General features: G+C 37.8%; 1 pseudogene; it reads right to left on the bottom strand.

The window, feature by feature from the left end:
* Nucleotides 1-783: 783 nt before the first annotated feature.
* LOC127423976 (charged multivesicular body protein 7-like) lies at nucleotides 784-8851 on the bottom strand (annotated as a pseudogene).
* Nucleotides 8852-9232: the final 381 nt, after the last annotated feature.

Below are 9232 nucleotides of genomic sequence, written 5' to 3' on the forward strand. Positions count from 1 at the left end.
CATCTGCAAAGTTGATGGTTCACCACTATCCTTCCAGGTTTTAATAATGCGTTGGATAGTTCTTAACCCAATTCCAGTGATTTCAGCAATCTCCCTAGTTGTTTTCTTTGCTTGATGCTGGCCAATAATTTTCAGAACGGGCAAATTGTTTAAGAAATGAGAAGCTAACAAAACAGTGTGAAAAGTGGATGGAAACTAGGTTATTGTTAATGCCAAGATTCATCGCGCTCAAATCATTTTCACACATGAATTGGCCACTACAGAGTCCTGATCTTAACCCCATTGAAAGTCTTTGGGATGTGCTGGAGAAGACTTTAAGGTGTGGTTCAACTCTCCCATCATCAACACAAGATCTCGGCAAAACATTAATGCAACTCTGGAGGGAAAAAAATGTTGTGATGTTGCATAAGGTTGTCGAAACAATAGCACGATGAATGCGCACCGTAATCAAAGCTAAATGCAGTCCAACAAAATATTAGAGTATGCAACTTTTTTTTTTGGCCAGGCATTGTATTCTTCTAAAACTCTTAATTTGTGTTCAGCAGAAGAAAGAAAGTCATGCACATCTGGGATGGCATGATGGTGAGGAAATGATGAGAGAATTTTCATTTTTGGGTGAACTATTCCTTATGAAATAAATAAATAAACAAACAAACAATAATATAAAAATAAAAAAAATGCAGCCATAAATATAAAAATAATACATTAATAAATGGATGTGGAAATACAAAAAATGCTGAAGGAAATGCAAAACTGATCATTAAAATTAATTATATTTTTCTCTTTATTTATTTCTGTAGTTACATATTCATTTATATGTTTATAACGCTTTCATTTATTTACATATTTATTTCAGTACATCTTCCTCCAATATTACAATAAGGGGGTGGTCTGTTTATCCCTGTTGGTTGATTGATCATAGAACGCATCTGGTCAACTAAACATGTCTTGCTCGTTTGCAATAAAAATCATTCATATAAACACAATATTTGTATGATTTAAAATACAGATCTCTGTGTGCAACTCACTCCTCAAAACAATATGCACTAAGAAAATTATTTTACTTGGCATATAATTTGTATTTTTTATTAGAATAATACATTTGACAGACATTACAAACTCAAAAAGGCCACTCTTAAAAATTAATTTAAAAAACAAAAATAAATATGCTATTACAAACATGAATAATGACTTATTACAATGCAATGACTTGTATTGTACTGTATTTAATGGATTTTTCAATAGATAGCGATTAACCCATTTTAGTGGTTACTTGTGCTGAACCGTCACTGTGCCGGCTCGAGCCTCCTCTGAGAGATGTTTCCTTTCTGCACAGCTGAGGAATAGAGACAAAGAATATTAAGAAAAACACTCAAAAAGGGGAACTTTCACACTCGCAGTCATCTGCTGACTCAAGTCTGCTGTACAGCTATACATTATAAGAGAACTTGATAATTAAATATTACAAATGTAACAATTTGATTGGATCTTATTTCAAATGCCATATATAATCTGGTATCTAACATCTACCACCTGCTACCAAGTCTAACAATTAGGCAACAAGCGAATTTAGGAAAACCTGTCAAAGTAAAGAAAAGGTCTAAGGAACCTGTGTCAGAGACTGCAAGTCGACTTAGTTCTCTTTCCAACTCTTCATCTGTGATGACTAGACTGCCATCAGGCACTGATATTCCTGATATTCCTGTTTTCCTTCCCAGAGAAAAAGGGTGTGTGGAGACCTCTGGTAGCACATCGGTTTTCTCCAATAATGACTTCAGCTCTTCCTCCAACTCCTCTGAGTCCCCACCTACAGTAAGGGCACATGAAGCTTTAAATTTTAAGGTGACTTTATAGTTAAGACTCAATACAATTCAGTTGTAAAAGGTGAAGTTATTCTCATTAATTCATGAGCAACAGATGCCCGTAAGGCAGCAATTCCAATCATAGCAGAACAGGAGAATTTGTTGAATAGAAAATATAAGAGCTAAGGATTCCAGTCTCACCACACACATTTGAACTTTAGAGAACATAGCTGATATATAATACATCTAAAAGACCTTTTCATTAGCTTTAGATGTATCCATTTTGACATAACATCTTCCAAGGAATAGTGAAAAATGTAAATTGAAACTGACATACCAGAATCCAGCGATCCACTGGCAACAGTGTGGTTAACTTCATCCTGAGTGTCACACAACTGATACAAGCATGAATGGAAAAAGAAAACTTTATTTAAAAGTCAAACTATACTGTAACTGTTATACCATAACCATGCACAGCTAGCTACAATGCAAATTTCTAATATATCACCTCCTGTATCTGATCAACCAGATTCTCTGCCCGCTCCACTGTTACACCCTTCAATGAGATTCTCAGAGCTGCTACACCAGCCTGGTATGCCTGCATCACCTATTTCCATATATTAAAAACATTGTATATATGTGTATTAGTATTTATTGTGCACACACATAACACAGGCAAACCACCACTACACTCGCAGTCTGGCTGCTAGCATAAATATTACACCATGTATACAGAGATTAGGGTTTGTTTGTGTGTTTTGTTGTTCAATGTTTGCTACATGCTATTAATTTATCCCCTCATTTTTGTTTAATGCATTACTACAGCTGTTAGAAGTGCATTACTCTTTGTTAACAATAAGGAGACAGACTTTTGGGGGATTGATTTATCAGAATTACCATAAACACTCATATAAATGGGCACCATACTGTAGAAAAAGGCAGAGGAAAACTACGAGAAATTGAACAATTCCACGCAGAACGACTTAAATCCAGAATCTACAATGACATTCTCCTGAGCTATAAAGAAATTCGGACTGGTGCCAGCAAGTCTGAGTTTGTTACATCTGGCGAATACTAACTGCGGGTGAAGCACACCGAAACTCCTCCGTATTTGTTGTTAATCAGGTAAACCCCCAACTCATCATATGACTGATCAGACCATTTGCTGGGGAACTCTTTTTTTTATTTTTTTATGATCGCCATGGAAACCCATGAAATCACAAAATGAAGGCCTCCATTGTTCTTCGAAATAACCAACTCTCTACTCCCAGGAGATCAGCAGTTACAGAAATACTCAAACCAGCCCATCTGGCACTAACAATCATGCCACGGTCAAATCATTGAGATCACATTTTTTCCCCATTCGGATGGTTGATGTGAACATTAACTAAAACTCCTGACATGAATCTGCATGATTTTATGCATTGCACTGCTGCCACACGATTGGCTGATTGTTGGTGCCAGATGGGCTGGTTTGAGTATTTCTGTAACTGCTGATCTCCTGGGATTTTCACGCACAACAGTCTCTAGAATTTACTCCGAATGGTGCCAAAAACCAAAAACATCCAGTGAGCAGCAGTTTTGCGGATGGAAACGCCTTGTTGAACAGAGAATGGCCAGACTGGTTCGAACTGACAAATTCTACGGTAACTCAGATAACCGCTCTGTACAATTGTGGTTAGAAGAATAACATCTCAGAATGCTATTCTGAGATGCGGGTTGGTGCTGTTTTGGTGGCATGAGGGGGACCTACACAATATTAAGCAGGTGGTTTTAATGTTGTGGGTGATTGTGTATGTCTATTTACTCACTCTCATGTTGTTCCAAATCCGTATGCTTTTTTTTTTGTGGAACACAAAAGAGAAATTTAGAAAAATGTTCAGACATCTATTTTCCAACACACTAAGACAACACTCCAAAAAGTAAAAAAACAAAAAAAACACCATAAAATGATTTTCAGTGAAAAACGTCTTCACATTCGAACGTTCAAATCAAATGTTTTGATCACTATCGGCACGTTTGAATTGAACATTTGAACATACGTATGATGCCAAAAAACATTAACAGTATGTAGGCAACTCACATTTCGTTCTGGTCTTTCCACAAAGCTATAAGTCGTATGTACTACTTTTCTGAAACAGTGGTTTTATGTAGCTGTACAACAGTAGTCACTATAAACTGCTGTTTTATGGAAAGAGCTGCGTGGATATTCTGTAAAATTTCTGTTATTTGTGTTCCACTGAAAAAATAATAGCATATGGGTTTGGAAAGACATGAGGATGAGTAAATGACAACAGAATTTTAATTTTTGGTTAAACTATTCCTATAAGCAGCTCGCGCTAAAATAATAGCAGAAAATTGTGAGAAAAAATAAAGAAGGTATGTGGAATTTCAATCCAGTGTTGTCTTTCATGTACTGTAATAATTCAAATGCAGCATGACAAAGTGTGGTTGACATTGGCTAGTGTTGGTCAACAGCATGTGTTATCACTCACACCTGACTGTCAATGCATCTGTATGTTTGTGTGTCTCACCAGATGGTCTGTTTGGGAGTTTGCTATCCTTTCCAGGATCCCCTTCACCGTCTCCAGCTGAGCATACAGATGATCTGCTTTCTTCTCCACCCGCTTGCCTCCATGTAAACACCTCAGTGCCTGTCACAAGAAAGGGCATTCACTTGTCTATTAAAACAAATAGGTATACAACACAAAAAGGATATTTAGTGTGCTTATACCTAGGATTTCTTCCCATCTTTGAGCAAAGCTTTTGCCTGTTGTTTGCACCTGCACATGTCACACAACATACGTAAGTTAGTTGCAGCAGCATTGTAATAATAGCCCAGCATGACACAAAAATGACAGATCACCAAAATAATCGCAATACAATTTGGATGAACCGGCTCACTTTTCTGCTTCCTGTCCCAGTGCCTCTACCCTCTCCTCCAGAAGTTTCTCACTGTGCTGGAGCTGATAGGTGCCCAGATCGACCTCACTGACGGGAGACACACGGCCCTGCCTTACTAAATTTCACCAGCTACACATGGACAGAAAGGCAAAGGTCAGAAAGTTATTTAAAATGATATGATATATACAGTAGTATATGTATACAGAATATGATGTATAAATAAATATAATCAAATATATTAAATAATAAATATATACATACATACATACATACATACACACACACACACACTCACTCACTCACTCACTCACTCACTGACCACTTTATTAGGAACACCTGTACACTTACATATTCATGCGGTTATCTAATCAGCCAATCATGTGGCAGCAGTGCATAAAGTCATGCAGATACGGGTCAGGAGCTTCAGTTAATGTTCACATCAACCATCAGAATGGGGGAAAAAGTGATATCAGTGATTTCGACCATGGCATGATTGTTGGTGCCAGATGGGCTGATTTGAGTATTTCTGTAACTGCTGATCTCCTGGGATTTTCACACACACCAGTCTCTAGTTTACTCAGAATGGTGCCAAAAACATCTAGTGAGCTCTGTGGGCGAAAACACCTTGTTGATGAGAGAGGTCAACGGAGAATGGCCAGACTAGTTTGAGCTGACAGAGAGGCAACGGTAACTCAATAAACCCCTCTGTACAGTGAGCAGAATAGCATCTCAGAATGCACAAGATGTCAAACCTTGAGGCGGATGGGCTACAAGAGCAGAAGACCACGTTGGGTTCCACTTCTGTCAGCCAAGAACAGAAAGCTGAGGCTGCAGTGGGCCAACCATATGTGTACCTCAGCAGAAATCGAGACAAATCAGACCAGGCGATGTTTTTCCACTCTTTAATGGTCCAGTTTTGGTGAGGCTGTGCCAACTGCAGCCTCAGCTCTCTGTTCGTTTTCGTTCTCTCTCTCTCTCTCTCTCTCTCTCTATATATATATATATATATATATATATAATGGTTATAAATCTATTTCATTGCATTACGTAACATAATATCAAACCAAGTACAGTATAAACAAATTTTTTTTTAAAAAGCCGGCGCCACACTAGTCGATTTTTCCAGTGATTTTCAGGTGTAAGCTTCATTAGCACAATCGGCAGCCAGTAGTTGAGAGACGGAGCGGGCATTAGTGTCTGCCAGCGGGAGGTCATTAATCACTTGACCGTTGGGACTCCCTGCTGAGCTAATGGTTCCAGCAATGGGAAAAAAAAAGATCCAACATGACAGAAAAAAAAATTTTTTCACTGGGTTGGGCCCTTAAGCAAACTTTTCACAAAATGAAATTTGTTAGGTTGCATAAAATAATAAATCTATTAAAAAATATTGTTAAAAAATAAGATTAATACGAATCTGGACCCTTTTTGAACACCTGTGTGAACTTCAGGGGAACTGACTTCATATCTCCACTAAAAGTCAGCTTGACACCAGTTGATTGAAATTGAAAAAAACAAAAAACAAATGGCTAAGAAAAGTGAAGTTAGTTCAGAGTAAATCTCTGGTATTACTTGTTCGAAGGTGGCAATTGGTTTGATATTTTGTACTGTATCGAACACAATGTTACTCAGACATTTTAAGTGTTACTTAGAAAGCCAAAAGTGTCCAAATGAATAGTTAACCTTTTCTTTTTATCCCATAATGTTCAGAAAATACATAAGTTTTCTATCCGGAAGTCTTTGTGGTTGTAAGCAGGTTCTTTCACCAACACAAACAAACCTTCTCGCCCTCGTGGAGTGAGATGGTGACATTTTTTTCTCTCTGTAGCTGTAGCAGGGCCATGCAGAGCTTGCTTTCATCAGGGCAGATGTGAGAGGAGAGAGCACGCAACTCGTGGAAAGACAGCAGAGAGTGCTCCGCTAACAGAGAACTCCGAAATGCCGCCAAAAGTGCTGCAGACTTTTCCTACAAGTGGGAAACAACCTACACTCAGCTCTAACTGATAACTACCTGCAGGCCATATAAATAACATAAAGACTGTTTTAATCATGTTCTGAGCATCCGGGAGTGCTCTTCAAAGATTGTGCATGTTAATGCTAAGATGGAGATGAGTTATCATAAGTACCTCTAGAGCAGTGATTCTCAACCAGTGCATGGCAGTTCTGATAGTGTCGTGGACTGCAGGGAAAAAACAAAGCTAAATGCAAATAATAAAAATGCAACTAACCATATAACCGTGTATAATTATGATAGCAAAAAAAGACTAAAAGGGAGGTGAAAATGCTTCCCATATCTTTTGTTGTTGACGTCAAAGGCCGTGCGTCTAGTTAAACTCTGCAGTATTTTGTCATTTCATCTGTCACTTGGTAGAAGCTGGCCAAATAAGGCAGAAGCCAACATGGACAGGTTGCATGCCTCAAAAATCATGAACGTGGATAAACATGGTTTGTGCGGAATGCAGTGTTTTTCATGCATTGAATTATTGAGTTTGTTTACATGCACAACAATATGCTGTTAACTACCAAAAATCAACTTATTGAAAAATAAGTGCAAGGAAACTGTGTTTACATGAGATTTGAAATCATCGGGTTATTCTCTGCTTTTGAAGTCAAAACGTAAATGTGCACATTGGATGAGCCAGTAAGAAAGGCAGTAAAAAGGTTTACATGTGACACGAAATTTGGGTAATGGCCAAAAAAATTTTTTTTAAGCATAATCGATGTAAAAACGTGCATGTAAAAATGCTCATTTAGTTCAAAGAATGTGAAACCTTCGGAATTTAAGAGACATTTAGAAACTGAATGCTCCAAAATGTTGCACATTGTTGGACCTATGCATTACATGTTATAATAAGTACATTTCGGAATTTGATTTTGAGGACATTTTGTTTAACAATTTTGGTAGTGTGTTGGGTCGCCACTTGATCTAATCTAAAATCTAGGTCCGATCCGAATACAAAACCAGTTGTGAACCATTGCAATAGAACCATACAGTTCTTAAGTAAAAGCTATTTATCGTTAAACAATGTTTTAAAAACAGCTTTCTGAATTCGCCCCTCATCTGCCGATGATCAAACAATGAGACAGTCCCGCCCCCAACTAAACCAATGGTTGTTGCGGCGGGTCTAAGTGGGTCGTTCAAAAACAAACCCAGGAATTTGTATAGTGCCACAGAGACACAGAGCTAACAGTTTAACTTATAGTTGTCCCTGAATATTAAGCTGGGATAGTCAAGTCATTTTCATTTGTATAACGCTTTTCACAACACACATCGTTTCAAAGCAGCTTTACAGAAAATCATGCTTTAACAAAAAAATGAAACTGTAATATCTATAAAGTCTTAGAGTCATCATTGTGTAGTTTGATAAAAATATGACTGTAAATTGTGTATAAAAATAAATAATTAAGTAAATAATTAAATAATAATTGTATTTAGAACCCCAGTGAGCAAGCCGAAGACGACTGGATAGAAGAAAGTATTTTAAATCTGAAAAAGTTACATATTTTAGCTTTAACCACTGGAGTCGTATGGATTACTTTTATGATGCCTTTATGCGCTTTTATGAGCTTCAAAGTTTTGGTCACCATTCACTTGCATTGTGAGGACCTACAGAGCTGATACATATTCCTCAAAGTATCTTCATTTGTGTTCTGCTGAAGAAAGAAAGTCATACACATCTGGGATGGCATGAAGGTGAGTAAATGATGAGAGAATTTTCCTTTTTGGGTGAACTATTCCTTTAAGGTTTTCAGAGGTTTTTGGTAAATTTTAAATTAGTTAAAAGAACAGAGGTCTCTGAATGCTCGGTAAGAATATTTAGGAAACAAAATGTTTATGAATAAAAATAAATTATGAAACATTCAACATCTCTTCATAATGTTAGACAGTTTTAAAATATTTATTGTTGCTTTGCACTCTAAACGACTAATCGTGTGAAAATGACTATGGTGTTCATTTGGACCGGTCACTGCAAAAACAGACTTTGCATGTATTCAAACTGTCTGGTAAATCGTTAGCTGATGCTAAGAAATGTCAGCGGCAACAGGGTCAAATGCACTCCATAGAGTTCAATGTATTGGGCAAAGCTGATGCAAGTCATGTGGAGGCCCCTTGTGTACATGAAACCCACTATATTTGAGGTGACGGTGAATTACCTGATCATGCTCTGAATGACAGTACTCAAGCCCAGAGGTACAGACCCTTTTCTTCTGAAACTCTCGTTCAGGTCCTGCAGATTCACACACACTGATCCGCGTCTCCTGCAGTGATCAATGATCAGAGGGCTCCAGAAGTCGATCTTCCCATCCCAGTCTGTACAGTCTACATCTCGGTTCTCTTTAAAGGCAGAGAATAAGAAAGCCATCCGCTCTTCATTCTTCCAGTCCGGGGGGAACCACGCATCTCTCTGCTGTACTGAAACAGACATTGTGCTGTGAAAGAAAAAGACAGTTTGTGATTACTGCCATGCATCATGAAGACGTGCATGAGGGTAATTCAGGGTTCCCATGGTTTTTGACCAATTAACTTT

This window comes from Myxocyprinus asiaticus, chromosome 33 (assembly GCF_019703515.2).
Source record: "Myxocyprinus asiaticus isolate MX2 ecotype Aquarium Trade chromosome 33, UBuf_Myxa_2, whole genome shotgun sequence".
Taxonomy (NCBI): domain Eukaryota; kingdom Metazoa; phylum Chordata; class Actinopteri; order Cypriniformes; family Catostomidae; genus Myxocyprinus; species Myxocyprinus asiaticus.